The sequence below is a fragment of the Aquila chrysaetos genome, chromosome 4, assembly GCF_900496995.4.
Source record: "Aquila chrysaetos chrysaetos chromosome 4, bAquChr1.4, whole genome shotgun sequence".
In the NCBI taxonomy this organism is placed as follows: Eukaryota; Metazoa; Chordata; class Aves; order Accipitriformes; family Accipitridae; genus Aquila; species Aquila chrysaetos.
The window spans coordinates 45,508,505-45,528,034 of record NC_044007.1 but is presented as its reverse complement, the minus strand read 5'-3'; the positions used below and the strand labels follow the sequence as shown (position 1 = coordinate 45,528,034).

Sequence of the window (19,530 nt, the reverse complement as noted above, 5' to 3'; positions counted from 1 at the left end):
AGCGGCCAGCCTAGACCTGCTCGCCCAGCCAGGAGAAACGGCAGCCGGGAAAAGTTGAGCAGCAACGGAGGCTCGCTGAGGCGGGAGGGGGGGCGGACAACTTTCCCGCCCGGGCACGGGGGAGACCCGAGAGCCGCAGCTCCCCAGGACAGGGGAGGGCTCTGCGGGCTCCCCCGCCGCCTGGGGGGACACCGCCGCCCCCCGGCGGACCGGCAGCTCCAGCGGCGCCGAGGCCGGGAGCGCGCTGCCCCCGCCCGCCGGGGGTCGCCGGCCGCCGCGGCGGGCCGGGCCGGGACAGGACAGGGGCGGCGGGCGGTCCGCGTTTCCCCGGCGGGCACGGCCAAGCCCCTCGCTGCCGGCCGCAGGCGGCCCCCCCCGCTGCGGCGCGGCGCGGCGCCCCGCCTAACCGCCCGCTCGCCCCGCTCCGCCACGGGGGCCGGCCTGGGGGAGGGCTGCGCGTCACCGGATCTCGTGGCGCCGGCGGCGGGGCGGCGTTACGGAGCGCCCCGGGAGCGGCGGGGGGGGGGGGGGGGGGGGGGTCCCGGGCGGGGCCGGCATCGCCGCGGCTGGCTGCGGCCGCGGTGGCGGCGGCGCGCCGCCTCGCCTCCCCTTGGCTCGCCTCGCCTCGCCTGGCCGCTCGCCGCCGCGGAGGGGCGGCGCTGCCTCCCCGCGCTCCCCCGCCCGGCGCCCCCGCTCCGTCTCCGGGAAGGGCGCGGGGAGCCCCTCGCTCCCCCTCGGCGCGGCGGCGGCGGCTTGGGTGCGATGCCGTGTTAGCCGGCGGCCCGCCCCCGAGGTAGCGCCGGCGGGAAGGGGCGCCAGTTGCCGGGGCTGTGGCTGGCACCATGGGCACCGGGCTGGGGGGCGCGGCGGGCGGGCTCCCTGCGCGCTCCGGCTGAGCCCGGAGATGTGCCGGCGCCCTGGGGAAATATTTTGGAAATAGCGCGGAGCGGTCCGAGGAGGACGGGAGGCACAGCGTTCCACCAGCTGAGAGGAGGTCGCCCGGCGGTGCTGTATAGGCAAGTAAGTGCTCCTTCTCTGCTGTCTTTTCGCTGCGTTACCTTCGTCTGGAGTGACTTTTTTTTTTTTGCAGCTGTTGGTCGCCCGCTCCTGGTTTGGAGGCAGGGTGGTCGCCGGCGCCCGCGGCACTTTTCAGGCGTTTAGGTGCGGGCGGTTTGCGGCTGGGATTGCGGGGGAACCCCGCTCCAACTCTGCCGGAGTCCGCCGCGGGCATCCCGCCGGTGCGGCGCTCCGGCGTGGTAGCCGCGAAGGAAACACCGTGTCCCAGTGCTTCCCGTTTCTGCAACTCTGCGAGATGATGCCTTCTCATAGGCGTTAATACCGAATGCCGCCTTCTTTGTGCTGAGCTGTGATTAAATTGTAGGAGTCTCTTAATTGCTTTCCATCGGTGCTTCTTGTAGCAGAGGGGCAGTGTGCGTGTTAACCTTTCAGACCCGCTTACGGATTAAGATAGTGAAGCCAGAGCTTTGATTATTACGCCTTTAACTTTCTTGTGCCCTACCTGGTGATTTTCTTTGAGATGCTCTTGCTGTGAGGATATGGTTTGCCCAGCCTTGTTTGTTGGCTTACTTTTTAGCCTGTGGGTATTTATTGCTATACTTGACATTGCCATGAAACAAAAAGTTGACTGCAATTTATTTCAGTATATGGAGCACAGGTTGCAGGCAGGGGACTAATTCTGCTCTCGGACGAACTCCACTTCAAAAGAGGAGGCCCATGGGGCTGTAATCTCTTGCTAAAAGAGAGCTTAGACCAGACCTGTCACACTGCAAGGAATGAATTCTCCTGTTCACCTTTCAGCACTGATAGTGTATAAGCTAAGCAGCCTGCCTTCCCGTATCTGTGAAACACCTGGCTCTGAAACACAGGGGATAGAGATGTGAATTCTGGGCAGGTTTGGAAGAAGACAGAACTTCAGACAGTGTTTAATTAAGTTTGCTCTTATTGATTTCCTTGGTGTCTTCTCTATGAGCCCGAAAACTACAGTCTTTTACAGTGACCTTGATGTACGTTCTGTTCTACACATGAAAGCAGCACAGAATAAAAGCATTTACACAGATTTATAGCTAAGCTCTGATGTTTCACTGAGAGCTCAGTTCAGTTCCAGTTAATGTGGTAATTTCAGCAGAGGCACTGGGCATGGCATATGTGTAGGAAATAACTTGGGGAAATAACTCACTAATAGTGATGAAAGTATAAGTTGCAGTGTTGGAAGCATATGCTCCTGCAGAAATGTTGCTGTGCGTGAAATGTTTGTTGAGTTTTGGATATTTCGTTTTATAATCAGTGAGCTCTCTAGCGAAAGGGGTGTGTGGGTGTGCGTAGTGATCTCGGAGCTTCCCAGGTTAATGCACTTTGATTTGTCCGCAGCAACAGATCTTTTTATGCACTGAAATACACATTTTTACATAGATACAATATTGACATAATAAGATTAAAAGATGTTGGGATGTCAGTATGGTGAACGTGTAACTAAGTTTATAGCAGAAAGATGAAGTAAGCCTTTCCCGTAATGGTGGATGGAGATCCCTGTGGGTAAGCCGGCTGAGAGGAGTGTCATTTGTTTCAGTGCAGTTTACGGAGACCGTTCCTGTGGTTCCTCTTTCTGACTCTCTGAAGATACTGTGAAACTCAATTAGAATAACTGTTGCTAGACAGTGGGACGCAAACCTATCCATTACTTAAAACACTCAGCTGCTTCTGTGTCATATCAAAAAAAGTATAGTTTTTAGCAAAGTGTGCCTGTGGTTTTATTGTAGTAATTCCTTCCTCTGTTGCAGAGTGGCAGGCTTTCACTAGGCATGTGCAAGGGAGATCGCAAAACACTGAAGCATGCACTGATCTGGAATTCATTTGGGCTATATATTACATTCAAGGTTTCCACAATTAACATAAGTAACTGCTTATACCTGATTATATAAATAAATGAAATTTAACAATTGTATCAGCTTTGTCACTTCTGATGCATATTACAGAGCCCTTTTCTTCCTTTTCTTTTTAGTCCTTCAAACTAATCTAATGCTATACTCGCTTTTTGCCTGGAGAGGAAGGAAACATAATTTAATGATGTATCATTTGGCTTTTGCAGTATCTTGTCCCATAGCTATGAGATAATCTAATGAAGGTCCCCATCACTGAATTAAAGAACATGGTGCTCTAGACTTTCACTTACAGCCAGGTTTTCACTCTGTTACATGGCCGGAGAACTGAGTTTTCATAGGCTCTAATAGAAGAAAAGAAACATTTCTTTTTCTGTTAGAAACTTGAAAAGAAAGGGAAGGTAAGACCTGAGGTCTTTAAGGATATAATTAAACCAAATGACTTCTAAGATATTAATCAAAAGCCTTTATCTTCACATATTTTCTTTCTCTTTTACTTGGTACTTGTCAGAAAGCCTTTCTGCATATTTATACTTCAGTTTAAAATGTGTGTAGTTCTCAATTTTAAAAATTCAGGAGTTACCATCATGCAGTTCACTGTAAGGCTATTCTAGTATCCTCTTTAATGTTCTGTATCCCAGTTTGCTTGTATCTTTTGAATCTGAGTGTTCCAAAGTATGGTATATTCAACTTTATAGCATGCATTTTTATTTTAATACTATGCAAATCTCTTTAACAGAGAAGATGTTGACTTGATTCAGAAATTCCAGGGCAAGCTCAGAGATTACGTTTCTTTCCTGATTTTTTTCATGTTTGCTCAGACATGCTGTTTGGCTTGTCAGGCATAACTTTCATGAACTGGCAGAAAGACCTGTAAGCAAAATTAAACATATCAACAGTTAAGCATGGTTTTTCTAGTCAGCCCAACCCAGTTGAGCATGTAATTTCTATTTATTCATCCTAAATCGAATATTAAGACAAACAAACAAGAGCTGTAGTCTGCTCTCAGTTCTTCCCTCTGAACTGCTCAGATAAGTACCATTTCTTCATGCTCGTAATTTAGCACTGGTCCTTGTGCCCGAGCTACTAGGAAAACTGTGATACTGTCAGTATTTCTTACTGGTAGTCATCGCCAGGTCTGCTTGCATGCATTGTTAAAAAGGTAAGGAGTTGTAGTGAATGATTAGAAATGTCGAATGGATTTAATGTGTAGTCTTTCTTGGCTCTTCTCATGGCTGTGTTTTCAGTTCAGGTTTCCAGGGAGAAGACTGAATGTGGGTGGGTTGAATCCCAATTTGAGTCTGCTGCATCAATATGTACCTCTGGCAGTATGCTCTGACATTGGCTTAGCATGCTTACACAGCTGACCTTCTGTATTTGCCCTGAGTTTTACCTAGCATAACTGGAAAAGTCAGACTTACTGTCATCGTGGCCAACCTAAATTTTCTGCATTCCTGTCACAGAACAGAGGAAGGAGAGAAAGCATACATTAAAAAAACCAAAACCAAAACAGATCATGCCTCAAACATACAGCCCTAATCAACACTGGGGAATGCAGTGGAGACACAGCCAGTGAAATTCACATATAAATTTAATTATCCAAGGGAGAAATTATTATCCATTTTGAGAGATTGATTTAGTAGGTAATGTGTCTACTCCTTATGAAGAAGAGTTGCTATGTGATATGGAAACAAAGCTTTTTTTTTTCACTGAGCACTTCTGACAGTCCCACTGTCATTTGGGACTCTGAGCCTTATCTTCAGTAATTAGCTTGAGTTGGCCAGAAGAGGTGGAACGCTCAGTTGTGTGATGTGTCTGGTGGTGCAGGAGCCAAGGGCTGGGTTGTTTCCTGGGGACTTGCTCTCTTCAGTTATTAAAGTGATGAGTAGAAGGAAACTAATCAAGAAGAGTGTTTGGGATGAGATTAATTTCATGACTTGTTCTCCAGTTTGCTTTGGGTAGTGTTGGACAAAACCCTAGAAGTTCTTCACTGTGATACTAATGTAACAGTAGATTCGAGTTACATATGTATAATTGTTCTAAAAGATGGGGTTGGGTTTTTACATGGGAAGCCAAAACATGGATAAATGATACTGCTGGACGAGGTTTGCTGTGCCACTCAGGTACTCAGAATGACTTTAACGATAAGGCATGGATGGTTTGTGGAAGGCTGTGCTGTACTTTCCACTGTGAAAAGCAGGAGGTCCCCCTGTGCCAGGAGCTGAACACAGCTGAGCACAGTCTTGCCCTGTGGGTGGAAGTGGATGTTCCCGGAGTGGAACAAGTCCTGGAGCAGAGCAGAAGTCCCACACTGGTGTTCGCAGCATGCTTTTCAACAGCCACTGAAATTCCCGAGTGCGATGTGGTTGAGGTAAAGGCACTGATGTTTTACTGCTTTAATACTGGCACGGATACTGAGTCTGTAAAAGAACTCATGGCTTCAGAGATGCCGTGAGTGCAATTGATTGTTGGCTCAGTTGATTATTCTGCAGATAGTTATCATCTAGATCTCATCTCAAGAGTGTTGGGTTTTTAATTTTTTTCCTATCAAGTATTTGTTAGTTGCTGTTAGGTTTGGGTATTCCTTCCCTGGTCGGGTGAGATTTTGGTTCAAAGGTGTGCTTTTAAAGCTGATGACATCAAGTACTTTTGAAGTGTTTGTTGCTTGGAGCTTCTGCGATTAACGTTATCAGAAGAGGAACAATTTATTAATTGGATTATTCTAAAGTTTGGGTTTATTATATTTTTTTGTTCATTCTCAATGTATTTTTTCAAATAGTGGACAGTATACTGCATTTTTTGTTGAAGATATTAGAAATGACTCTTTAAGTAAATTTTATATTGCTTTTGGTCAGCTTATTTAAATAGACCTACATTTAACTGGGAGCGAAGGCTGTTTGAATAAAACAAAACATGCCTTTTTCCCCTCCACCTGTTGTATTAAATTTATTTAAAAGAATACGGCTATCCATAAAGAAGTAAGAATAGGAATGCTGTTGATGACATTCATTTTTCTTCCCCTTTCTGTCAAAAACTAAAGGGAATTTGAAATCATCCTGTACAGATGACAGAATCTGACGAGTGATGGAAATCCTACACTGATTCTGTCTTGCTGTAAAGACTATTTTGCTATTTTTATTGAATTTAGTGTAAAAATGTCACTGATTTCAACAGATATAATACTAAGATCTTGGAAATCTTTTCAAAATTTGATATTCATACGTAATACAGTTGTTAATATTTGCCTTACTATAAAGCATTGATTCTTAATTACAGAATTGTTTCTGAAATTCTTTTTATGAAATGCTTTGCTATTTCTAAATATATCTTCATTCAAAATTATGTGAGATAGCTTTTTTCTAGTCGCTCTACATAGCAAAATGTTTTGATTGACTATTTTAACAGTTGAGAATAATGAACTGTATGTTTCAGTTTCTGCAACACAAATGGACATTGATTTTCTTTGGCTTGCTTTTGACCCCTAAAGAAGTAAAGCCATTAGAATTATTCTTGCAAGAGAACTGTCTGCTCTCTCTCCTATCATTTTATATATTATAAACAGCCTTTGAGAAGTAATCTATGCTAATCAGAATTTTTTCAAGTGAAAAAGGAGGGGAAAATCATCAGCTCTACAGTTGTCTTCCAGCTCTAGGTTTCATCACACACAGCTGTCTGCCTGTATCCATTACTGTTTGGTATCACAGCTGTATGTTCCTGAATGCGGCAGAATTTACAAATAGTTCTTCGCACAACTGTTTTAATCAGTTATTAAATAGCAAACATTTATGTGGCAATGTAAGGGTTTGGTCCATGCAGAGCAGTTGTTGTCATGTAACAAAACACACACTGATGTATGCGTAGAGCTCTTCACTGAAGATAGATTTTGAGTAAAAATCTGCGTCAGACCTGTGTCTCTATGGAGTTTAACATTTGGAGTGCCTTAGTTCTCATTCTGTGAGTTATGCGTTTTGCTTTTTTATGAAACAACTTTATGAACACAGAATGTAATACATAATAAATAGCAGTCTCTTCAAAATCAGTGTTAGGCTTTAATAACACAGAGGAAAAAAAAGCAGACTGGGGCTACAGTTCCGAGGAGCTGGAGTGGTTAACACGTTATGAATGGGGCATGATTGGCCACTGCCAGGGGTACAGTTAGTGGCAGGGCTCCCTGTCCATAAACTAAGCAACTCTATTAATGTAAGTGCAAAAATAGCTACTCTACTGCTTTTTCAGCTGAAGCAGCTTCTCAGTCAAATACAGTGACATTTGTGAAGGAATTTTACTGGAGGAAGCCTACTGTAACTGCGCTAGATGCTTCCAAGCAAAGTATACAGAAATCATGACGGCATCTGATGATTATCACCACTCGTTTTTCTTTAACTCACTTTGATTAGGAAGGACCTTCCTGGATAATTGAATGCACAAGTAGAGAATTTCTTTCTACGCTGTGTCATTAGTCTTTCAGCTAGTTAATTCTTAAGCATTTGTAGTAATGGTTCATCCTATACTTTTTTTCACAAGTTACTGTCTTAGGCAGTTGTGAGGTTGTCTGGGCTATTTTCTTGTGATGTCTTCATTAAAATTGCCTAAATTTCAGTTTATTAATCTGTTCTATACAGCAGCTTTCCTTTTAACTACATTAAATAGCCTCCTAGTAATCATCTGAGCTGATCTTACTGATCAGTGATTATACATTCTTTTTGTTGTGTTATTATCTATGTTCTCAATGCCATTTATATACCTATATATGTTTGCAAAGTTTTCTTGTTAGTTTAAAAAAACCCCTCCTTCCTATTTTTGGGAGATGGACTATATGATTATTCATTGCTGCTTTGATTAATGGAGAAATGGAGTTGTTAACAGTGATTTGATATTGCCATTTATCACTATGCTCCTACACAGCATGCCCTTTCATGTACCTCTTATTGCCTCTTTTTTAACCTCTTCATAATGATATTACAATACTTTTTCCTGAAATGAAAATCTCAAGGTTAATCTCAAGCATTATTTATCTTCCTCATGTTGTACATTTTGCATCCAATTGATTCTGCAGGTTTTTGTGCTCTGCTTCTGTGTGTCTATGTACAACTCTTCATTAAGATTAATATATTACCCTTTAGATACTGTGTGTTTACAGGACTGAGTCCATGACTTTTCCTCTTTGAAATCAGACTTGATTTTTCCTTTTACGGTTAACTCTTTGCTATTATATATTAGCTGCAATTGTCTAACAACAGCAAAGACGTGCTTTTTTGTGGAAAAGCATTTTGGGAAATGGGAAGAGAAAATGTTCGGGGACCAGTTCCCTTTTGGCAAATTACAAGAACATCATCCAGCATCTACTGAAATGACTTGGACTTTTTCTGTTAACTTCATACATTGTATACGGACCCATTTTTTGCAGTGTTGAACAAGATTACTTAGGTCATTACTTTTAAGTATATTTTCAGGTTTCAACACTGAACTAGCTAATTTTTGCCTAAAAATGATGATTTGGCTTGATACAACTTTAATGTTTTCTGCAAGGAAATAAGGGATTGAGGATATCATGGGAATATATAGAAAAATTAGATTTAGGGTAGAGACTATTACACTGTAGACCTTACTGTGTCACGTTTGGGGAGGAGTAGAAAACCTGCTTGGTCCAATCAGTTGGCCTATTGTGTTGTTGCTGTATTCAATGTTGTTTTTAAAAAAGCTGATAATGTGCCCAAGATCATAATCTTAAAATAATTGCTGTACAGCTACTGCTTTTTATCAAAAATAAGATGGGAAATTCTGCAAAGCAGGAAAGATAGTAACATGTGGATTGGTTGATATATCTGGTTAAGGAAGAAGTCTGTTATTCTGAGAGAGGGAGAGAGATATCCCTCAGACTCCTGTTAGGCAGGTGAAGCGAGTTTGGGGATCATAGTAAAACTCAGGAGATGTTTTAAATATCAATCCTTGATCCTTGAATAAATGCTTTGTTAAAATGGAGTGAAAAGAGGAGTCATATCCAGTGTGGCTGAATGGCCAGTACAGGGGGAGGACATCCAGTTCTGAGAGGGTCATCTGGCAACGGACCTGAGTCTCTGCTCCCTCAGCCTCCAGGTTTTGCAGCTGAGATGTTTGGAAGAAAGTATGGGATGTTAGTATTGGAGCAGTGGAGAAAGACTCTTGTGGCATTTTTTGTTAGCTTTTTATTTCAGCCATGTGAAACCAGTTAGGTTCAAGACAGCCTGGTTTTGTATAGGCAACGAATCCAATCAGAGTGACCTGGACAAGCTCCTGTGATGCTCTTGCACCTAGGAGAATGGATTTAAGAAATTTGCAGACTGGTACAGCTTCCTGCTAAGCTCCTGACACCCAACGGGGTTTAGGGTTGCATGATGCTGTGTTTTAGGAGAAGAGTTTTTCTCCAGTCGATACAGACTTTTGCAAGAGGCAGTCTTCCGAATATGGCACCTGCCTCACCATATCACATTATTTTCTAACAAACTTTTATTATGAGAGTGTTTGCTATAGTAGATTCAAACAGGAATGCCTTTTGATGGTTTTATTCTGTGTTCAGTTTCAGGAGATGTTTGTATTCTTAAACATTTTGAAGAAACGTGATGCCTACCTATCCTGAAAAAGTGTATCAGAGAAGAATCAAATATGGTTTCTACTGGGCAGCAGTAGGGAAAGACTAAGACCTGATCTGAAGTGCCTATTTGAGAAATATCCCCTCTAGTACCGAAGGGGACAAGCTACAGTAAGTTGTTGTCCCAGGAAGTCTGTCAGGAACCTGCATATGCAGGTGAACATATCCATATGTGCTTTCTTAGGAGAAGATGTGGTGCAGCTGCTGACCTTAAGATATTACAACTCTTTATGCAGGGAGAGATGCTACCTTTAATGGGAATTCCTCACCCTAACTATGCATACTGTGATAGAGCCAGGAGATATTCTCTGAATCTCAACACTGAAACGTTAAAGAAACCTATAAGCATCTTTTCCCCACTTCTCTCTTAAATGAATTAATTTGAATAAAGCTTTCCTTATGTCCATGAAATGTTTACCAAACAGAGCAGAAGCTTTTAATGGCATATGATGTGTTGTGAAGGGCAGTAGTAATGACCATTCAGCAGGTAGAGCTACAAGCTCTTTAAGTGTTATAAGATGCAGATAAGATGTCACATCCAGCTGTTCATTAGAAAGAATGATAGTAGGTGTTTAAGGATACTGATAGGGAACTCTGCTGTTTTTCACTCTGGATTTTTTTTGCCACTTTCTGCTCTCAGGAGCATCAAATGACATAACACTTTCCCTGCTAGCTACTGCATGGTAGTATTGACCACCATGTGTATACAGCAAGTATGCCTTCTATACGGTTCTTTGATGGCTGCAGGACTGTAAGCCTGAGATCACCAGTAGCTGGGGTCATAAACATATGAATAGACTGTATGAAAGAAGGCAGAAGAATACAGTGGGTTTATTTTTGCATTCTTTATGCTGTGATAGAGAGAGGATATGCGTGACCCTTGAAAAAAGGAAAAGGTGAATATCTGCATTTCTAGACAAAGCAGAGAGAGAACTGCAAGAAGGACAGAAGCAAGATGTTTGATGAGAGCTGCTGTCCATGTTCTTGAGCGGAAAGTGGTGCTTCCCAAGACTGCAATTGATCAGTAATATTCAGAATTGCATCCTTGAAATATGGACCTGCTACTCATGCAGAAGAGTTCTGCCAGAAGCATGTTCCCTGTCCATATGAAAAATGTCTGGTAAAGACAGTATCTGTGGCATTGTTCTCCAAAAGTCCCATAAGTTCCCCATATTTAAAGCAGGACCTCATGCACAGGGATTCAGTTGCATCCTTAGGTGGACCACTCACTTCTGCGGGTCCATTTGGGGATGTAGTTGAGATGCTCTGGTTCTTTAGGCTATCTGAGATTGGCCTCTTAGTGCACAAGAAGCAAAATGGAAATTGGTGAGGTCCTCAGGTTGTCTCATGTTAGGAGAGATGCAAAAATGGCATCATCAGGATTTCTTTTCTTTTTTGCCCTGCCATACATGTATATACATATATCTCTGGCTCAAGATAAATGCTGCGATAAATTGGGCTTCATACGTGTCCTGGTTTCAGCTGGGATAGAGTTAACTGTCTTCCTAGTAGCTGGTACAGTGCTATGTTTTGAGTTCAGTATGAGAAGAATGTTGATAACACGGATGTTTTCAGTTGTTGCTAAGTAGTGTTTAGACTAATGTCAAGGATTTTTCAGCTTCTCAAGCCCAGCCAGCAAGAAAGCTGGAGGGGCACCAGAAGTTGGCACAGGACAGAGCCAGGGCACCTGACCCAAAGTGGCCAACGGGGTATTCCATACCATGTGACGGGGTATTCCATACCATGTGACATCTAATGTATAAACTGGGGGGAGTGGGGGCGGGGGATCGCCGCTCTGGGACTAGCTGGGTGCCGGTCGGCGGGTGGTGAGCAATTGCACTGCACATCATTTGTACATTCCAATCCTTTCATTATTGTTGTTGTCATTTTATTAGTGTTATTATCATCATTATTAGTTTCTTCTTTTCTGTTCTATTGAACTGTTCTTATCTCAACCCATGGGTTTTGCTTCTTTTCTCGATTTTCTCCCCCATCCCACTGGGTGGGGGGGAAGTGAGTGAGCGGCTGCGTGGTGCTTAGTTGCTGGCTGGGGTTAAACCACGACAGTACACATGCCTGTTCTTATAATAGACTCTACAGTGCTCAGAAGTCTGTGGAGACTAAGCAGAGTTATGGATCTCATTTCGCAATTCTAATTTCCTTAGGAAAATTATCTGGGCACCTTCCTTTCCAGCAAGTAGAGCTGGAACAAATAGCTGGGACCACCTCTAAAGGCAACTGTAAAAGTGTAAAATTAAGATTGTGAGCTTTCTAAATACTAATTCTGCTTCAGAGAAAGTAGATGAGAAGGAGGCTGCTTTTATGGATCAAGTGTCAATATTACTCCGGTTACAAAATGATACACAAGATTAACTTACGTTCCTCATGTAAGCAGAATTGTCTTTTCTGGATGGCGAGAAGTATTTTTGATCTTCCTACATATAGAATCTCTCTCTGCAGGCATTTAAAGTGCTGGAAAAAACCCTGCACAAAAGCTCACAAAAACCATGCAGTACTTTGAAGTTTTGCAATTACAGCTAACTGTCACTTTCTGCAGGTTTATGGCATGTAAATAGCTGGAGATTCTACTGCAGGGAAAGCTAGTCCTTTATTTTTAAAAATACACATCTGTAGTAGTAACCTATATTTATGATTGTGTAAACTGCCCTGCTGTGTGTTCAAAACCTATGGTTTTGCCCAAAACACCCGTCTGTTTGTTCCTCAAAGCTTTTTGTTAGCTTAGAAAGAAGGTATAATTACATAAATACATAAATACATCTTTTATTTGAAAGGATTTTTTAAACACCATCCATCTGAAATACACTCTGGTATTTAGAAACTATTAGAAACAACCTGAAAACATGCCGTTAAGTACGACAGAGTAATACTAGACATGAAAATTATGGTCTCTTATACAAGCCAATTGTTTTTACAGTACTGGGGCACATTCAGGATGCAGATTAGGGGCAGTGTTTGAGCTTTGATGTTTTGACTACGCAAACAAATCCAGCATAATAAGTGCACATGCGAGATGCTCTAGATTGGGAATAACTGTATGTATCAATAACACCAATCTATGCACCCTTCGATTTAGGATGAGGGTCCCCCTAGAGTCTGCAAGTCAAATCTCCAGAGTGATATTTAAAACTCTAAAATAAAGGGAAGTAAAAGACAATAAAGAATTAATCAATAAAAATAATTAGTGTAGGCAAAATCACAGATCAGTGCAATATGCAGCCATAGGCTGGCTTGGGGAACTGATGTAGCTTGTTCCCAAGCATTCAGAGAGGCCTAGCCATGATGTACTGATTAATGCTAATTGAGGAGGGACAGTTGCCTTCTCATTTGTCCCACTGTTTTTCCTCCCCCTAACAGATCCATACCTCAGGCTGAATTTAAGCTCTGGATCTAGAGTCTCTGGATCTAGCCTTTAAATACTCACAGTAATGCTATATGACATTGGTTCCAGTGATGTCTTGTTTGTGTATACTGGGTGAATGGGAGGTTGAATGAAAAGTGGTCTTCCTCTCAACTCCAGTATCTTCTTTTTTTTTAGAGGTGGTTTCTCATGGTTATACTTCCTAGACTGTGAAAATTCATGTATTAAGTAAATGATGATTCTAAATTTTCATCTGCTTCTGTATACTGCATTATTGTGCAATGCTGATTCTGATTTTTCATCTGCTTGTGGATACTGCATTATTTGTGCAGTGTTGCCTAGCACAGTCAAGAAGAAAACTGAGAAGAGCCAGAGTTAGCTTTTGTGCCAAAGGCTGGGGGCCAGGAAAGAAGCCTGCATGTTTAACCAAAACAGTGGTTGTTGTTATGGGTCATAAAATAGAATTTTTTATTTTTTTTTATTTGAGGTGGAAACTTGCTGTGTTACGTGCAGCACATACCTAAAGTGAAGGTACTGCTGCTCATAATCAGAAGGCTCCTCAGTCCTGTAGCTGCTGGAAAGGAGATACTGTGTGTTGTTCTCTGTATAGAGAAGTGGTTCTTGGGATAATCCTCATGGCAGTCGTGCTGATTTCCCTAGCAGCCTGCATGCGCTTGCTTGGAACAAGACTGCAGGTGTTTTGTAAGAGCATGACACGCATGATGTGTGACTGAATCAACTGTCTTCCTCGACCATGGAGAGGATGTTCTTCTACCGCAAGCTCAGTTTTCATCAGTCTGGGAAGCCTTTGATTTACTGAAATACGCAAGGCAGCTTCTGAAGCGTGAAATGATTTACATGACAGTCCCTTCCATCTGAGTAGCTACCTGGTATCTGGGGCCTTGCCTGAGTGCTTGTGTTAAAAGAAGATAGAAGATGCATATTGGAGATTTCTGTGATGGCACCCGTTTTATTTACAAAGATTGGCCATAATATTTCTGTTACAGGTCAGTGAACGTGCTGCTGATAGTTGCTTGTGGCAAAACCCACCTTTGGGTGGTGGTTGTACCCTAGAAAGCTTGGACTCTGTCTTCTCACAACCATGACTGACACGATGTTTCTTCCTGTCTCCTACCTTGCATGTTGTGGCCCATCAAGCCTTTAGCTCCTGCATTTCCAGTCAGTCAGCACCAGGAAGGCTGACTTAATGAACTTAATGAAGACATTAGGTTCTTTCTGGCCATCCTCTTGGGTGGTAGCTTACAGGGGAGCATACGATTAGCCATGGTTATTTATGAGGTTCATAGTTCTGAGACTTACTTGCTGGAAACCCCTGAGATCTTCAGCCTAATAATTCTATAATGGCATGATACAATGATGTCAAAGTAATTCATTCAAAGAAGAAGTGGAGAACGTTTCTTTGTTGTTCACGCGTACAGCAGTGAGCATTGATGGCAGCTCTTTGAGGTAAAAGTTGCTGTCATGATAGAAGTAAAAGTGACTTGAGTTACAAAGACTGTTGTCAACTCATCTGTAACACTTCAGGTATAATGTTTATTTCTATTTCTGGTTATTGATACATATATACAGGGAATATATTTCCTCTTAAATTGCCATAAGGTTTAATTTTTGCTTTTCAGCCAACTTTTCCTGGAAGGGATGACAAAATTGGTAATTTGAAAGTATCTCATTTTAATATTTTTGAGGATGGTCCCTAGTTAGACCTTCACATCTATGATTCCCCCCCGCCCCCAGTATTTGTTTTGTATCCTTTATAGGCTTATCACTTAACAGTGTATGTTTCTAACATACATGTGTATACATGTGCTTGTAATAGCTAAATGTCTGTATATGTGTGTTAAATATGGTATACTAAGTGCTTGTCAGCCTTGAATAGCTCTGGAATTTGGAAATCAATAATAAAACCATATTTGATTGTGACAGTGGCCACATTATGTGGCTGGATGTTCTTGTGGCTTCTTTTACACCTACATAAAGTACATGGATCCCTGTACTTGTACAGGGATTGACCCTCTTTCAGGTAATCTTTCTCATACTGTGTACCCTCCTCAAATGTATTCAGAACCACAAGTGAGGATCATCTTCATGGCCTGTTAAATCTTCTCTTTACATGCCTCTGTTTGTTCCTCCTCCCTCACATCAAGCTGAAGCTCTCTCTTTGTTTTCAAGGGTTTTGCTTGGTAAAGCCGAGCATTAGGCACTGTGTTTAGCAGCTTACTGAGATTTTTGTTCTTACCACCTGTCCACCACTGTCTGAATTGCCTGTTCTGTCCCTTGAAATTTCCTTAATAGATATTTTTCTGCCCCGTATGAAAGTAAAAATACTCCACTTGAAAATCTGCTTTTATAACTTTCAGTTGTCATCTTAACTTCTACTAGGATGCTTGCAGATGGTTTCCATCTGGAACTGATTTCAAGCCTAAAAGAGAAGTTTTTTCAGTGGTTCATTTTGAATAGTTTTATATGAAGAGTTTTATATAATTCAGTGAGATCTTAATGCCTAATTTTTGAGTAACTGAAATTTTACCTTTGTTTCATTTTTGTCCCACTAATCCAGTAATAGAATCTACTTAATGTATACTGTTGTGTATTAAAACATCCTGGCACAGAGCATGAAAATAGTATTTCTTGTTTCAGTAACTATGCTTGACTATTTAACTTAAAACTATTTAATATACATTTATTCAGTGAAATTGCAGGTGCTTGATGTGAATGTTTTTAGACATTTGCCTTTAGGCGGTACATACCAGACAAGGGCAGATTACCTGGAAATTTACTTTCAGCTTGATAAAACATCCCTGTTTTGTTTATGGATGAGTCTTCAGCATTTGATGGCAGTCGTGGCAGCAGTTGTTGTTAGATTCCTTGGACTTAAACTGGTTTCCATTTGTTCACCAACAGAAAATTCAAAGTGTCAAGAGTTTAGTTTAAAAGTACAGGAAAAGGACTTAAGAACAAACAGGTTGATTGAGTGAAATGACACGTATCAGTTTGAATGCACAGTGAATTAAAAAAAAGCAGTGAATTAGTGAAGAGAACTTTTGAATCCAGACTGTGAAGATGTGAAGTGTGGGGAGACCCAAAAAGAAGACGTGGATCCTGGTGTGTGCTGCAAAGGCTCCTGCCCAAGTCCCCATCATGCTTAGGAGATGTTGGTGGGGGCAGCGAGCACTGAAGCGGGCAGTCCGCACTGCTGACCTGCCTCCTCCCTTTGAAAACAAATCTCGGTCTTTTGTTATACTGCGTACTCTCTTCCTCAGCGTTTGTAGTCAAAAAATAACAGAGCATACTGCTAGAAGAAAGGAGTGGTGAACCCTCCTTAACTGAAGAGAACCTGGGCTGGGAGATAGTTTAATGGGTGGGGTTTGTGGGCTGATCAGAAGCTGTGTGAACAACCAATAGTTAGACTGGTCTGTTAGGATTTTTTTTTTTAAATTGTCTTGTCTATAATTTAGTAGAATTTTACCCCAAAATTTTCTGTGTGTAATATTTTTTGTTACTGAAGTTTAAGAAAATTTCAAAACTGTAGGTTTTAATTTAAACCTACTTACTTCAGTTTGGCAATGTCAAGTGTACTGAGTAGAGCAAGGTCTCAACAGCGAACTGGAACTTCTGAATTGGATTTACTCTGTGATCACCACATAGACTTGAGCAAGTCGCTTAAATTTCTTTTGGCTCATTTATCCCATTTAGCTTAAATTCATACTTCATGGACACGTAGGTTAGTACTTTGAGTCCTCATTAATGAATGGTTACATAAAGGCTTATTTCCAGTAGACAATGGAGGCATATAGTGTGTTAGATACTGATTTACATGCATTTCTGGTTTCTCAGAGTATTTTGCATGATTTAGTAGCAAATTTCTGTATACTTCAAGTCATTGCTTCCTCTGATGCATTATTACCTTTTGGAAGAACATTACACAAACCTGGAAAATAATATGATTTGTTGTAAGAGCATTTAAAATGGATTTGTCTAGATCTATTCTTGCCATACATTAAATTTGATATGAAGTCATATTTGCTCATTTTCCAGTCTCTGTCTTAATTGATACATTGTAAGGAGGAAAATTTGGGCGTCTTAGAATTCATGTACTATAATAAGCACTTGAAGGAATCTCTCTGCAAGTATTTTGTCTGTGAATAGAACCACAACTGCTAAATAAATTCATTTTTTTCTACTACAGCACTGTAAAAGGAAAAAGTGGACTGTTATTTAGAGAGCTATAAATTCCCCAAATAAATTGCATTTTGTTTGTGTTTAAACAAACAGCTGAATATATGGGATAGTAACCTGTGTTTCTTCTTAAGTTCTGACTTAAAAATTTTTCCTTTTCCTGCATTAGTATTTAGTTTCAAAACTACTATAATTCCATGAGCAAATCTGGATATGGATTTGATAAGTTGTTACATTTTTTCCTGTTATGGATAGAATTAAAATAAAACTGAAATATAAGAGTATTTTGAATGAATGTGGGAAGACAGCCTAGTATGAAGCCAGCTAGAAAACACTGTCAAACAAACTATTAACGCTTGCTTCAGCCTTGCTGTATGCAGACTTACGCTAGCACAGGTCTCTCGCTTTAGCACTGGCCAACACATAAACTTCCCAATCACACACCCTTGTGCAACATAAACTCTTGAATTCCTGGTTTGCTATTATTTACAGCTGTAGGTAGTTTTTTTGCTGAGGCATAAGATTTTGAGGGAATGATACTAGCTTACAGAAATGAAATGGTTGTTAATAAGAATCAGATGCTTTGATAAGAAACCAGAAGAGGGCTAGGATGACTTCACCATCTTACCAAATATTCATGTTCTGGCAAGGCGTCTGATGTATTAGGCATGTGCATGTAGAATTGATGACAATTACTGTGTAAATAGCATAGTAGAAACAGTGTAAGAGAGTCATCCCCTTGAAAAAGAGAGAGAAGAACCGCCCATCGAGATCCCGTCTGTCCCACAGCACCTTGTCAGTGACTCGTTCTGTAGGGCGAATCAGCAAGCAGGTGTATTAGCTGCTGATGTGAGACATTAAACCACTTACAACTTATGTTTTGCTATCCTTGCACACAATATATGCTCATTAGCAAAGATTTCTAGTGCCATTGCCTTTCTCTTCCACGGCTGTCTTGTTATCATAAGGCAATGACTGTAGTTGATGCTCAGACTGCCTCACCGTTAGGGCCATGCTTTGCTTAATAAGAAGTTATTGTTTCAATACAGTATTTTGGCATAGCATTGGGGATTGTGAAATGTTTTCTCTTTAAATGGGATAATCTGCTGTGGTCTTGCATGTATTACATTTATGTAAATAGCTCTGTGGTCCCACCACGGTAGGACCTCGGTTCCTCCACAGTAATTTGTAGTTCTGCAAGCGGTGCTTTCATTTGTCTTTACTTTTTTTGAGGTGGTATGTTATCTATCAAGAATAAAAGCTCACATCCCTGATGGATGGTTAATTGCCAGTAGGATTAATAATGGAGACTGTTTTATCCAGCTATGTGTTTGCACAAAACCTTTAGGAACTTTTATTGTCAGTACTGCTCCCTCTATGACCCATTTTGCTGAAATTGAGTATGATGAAGAGACTGCAAACTCATAAAGGCTTTTGGAGATGTTCAGACATGCAGGTATTTCTCACCCATTCATGCTTGTGTGGGCATATATGCAGCACAATAACGCAAGCTTCATTTTCTTAGGCAATCAAATTAAAAAATAATGACAACTATGTGAGCATGTCCTTTGATTTTCTGTTACTCTCTGGATGTTTTGCATACTATGTTGTATTTCATGGAGTATAACAATTGCATATTTATAGCAAATGTATTCTGAGTCCTAGTTAAAGCGTATTGTGTCCAAATTGGTAATTATGATACAACTGGGGAATAGAGTTTATTAGTATAGTTGGGGATATGAGACATAGTCTTCCATTAATTTGTCTAAGTACTTTTTAAATTATGGCTGGGGGACTGTGAAATTTAACTTTAGTGTTCAACAAGTGGGCTAAGAGAAGCTCTGATCAGTGGCAATAGGCATTTTGCAAAGAAGCTGTATGGATGAAAGGCTAAAAAGCTTCTGCCACGTAATTCTGGGCTCTGTAGTTCATCATTATCCAATCGCAAAGATTAAAGCAATTTAGAGCTTAGAAGCTGTACATGGAGAGCTGCCCAACAAAATGTCCAAAGGCACAGGGGAGCCCTAAACCCTGATTCAAATGCACAGGGATAAACTTCCAAAACCCCTGTTTGTGTTTAAATATTTATTACCATTTTAACTTTTTATTTTCCTCTGGTGTGTGTTCTCTCCCATGCCAGATTTCCAGTCTTTGAAAGAATAGTAAACACTTCTCTCTCACAGAAGGAAGAAGAGTCACTTTGTACTCTTTCATTCCTGTGGCAGTGATAGAGGATTATGTAGGGAAATTTTTTTACTTACTGATTGGAAATACAAATATTTCCACTTTTGAGTTTTACTGTTTTTTTGGTGATATCTAACACACTGTAAGGAACTTTAGACAAATTATGAAGTTTATTTATTGCTCCTGCATTTTCAGGGAGAAGTTGTTACTAGAGTTATTCAGATCCTCCAATATTCATGCAGTGC

General features: G+C 41.2%; 1 protein-coding gene across 7 annotated transcripts in view; it reads left to right on the top strand.

Moving 5' to 3' along the window:
- Positions 1-573: 573 nt before the first annotated feature.
- Positions 574-19,530, top strand: part of SNTG1 (syntrophin gamma 1) — a 372,119-nt gene continuing 353,162 nt past the window's right edge. For 6 of the 7 annotated variants that reach the window (XM_030012058.1, XM_030012057.1, XM_030012059.1 and 3 more), the window contains exon 1: positions 574-1,020. The gene's annotated coding sequence lies outside the window, so the exon portion shown is untranslated. The remainder of the gene's footprint in view (positions 1,021-19,530) is intronic. The other variant, XM_030012053.1, reaches the window with a different exon arrangement.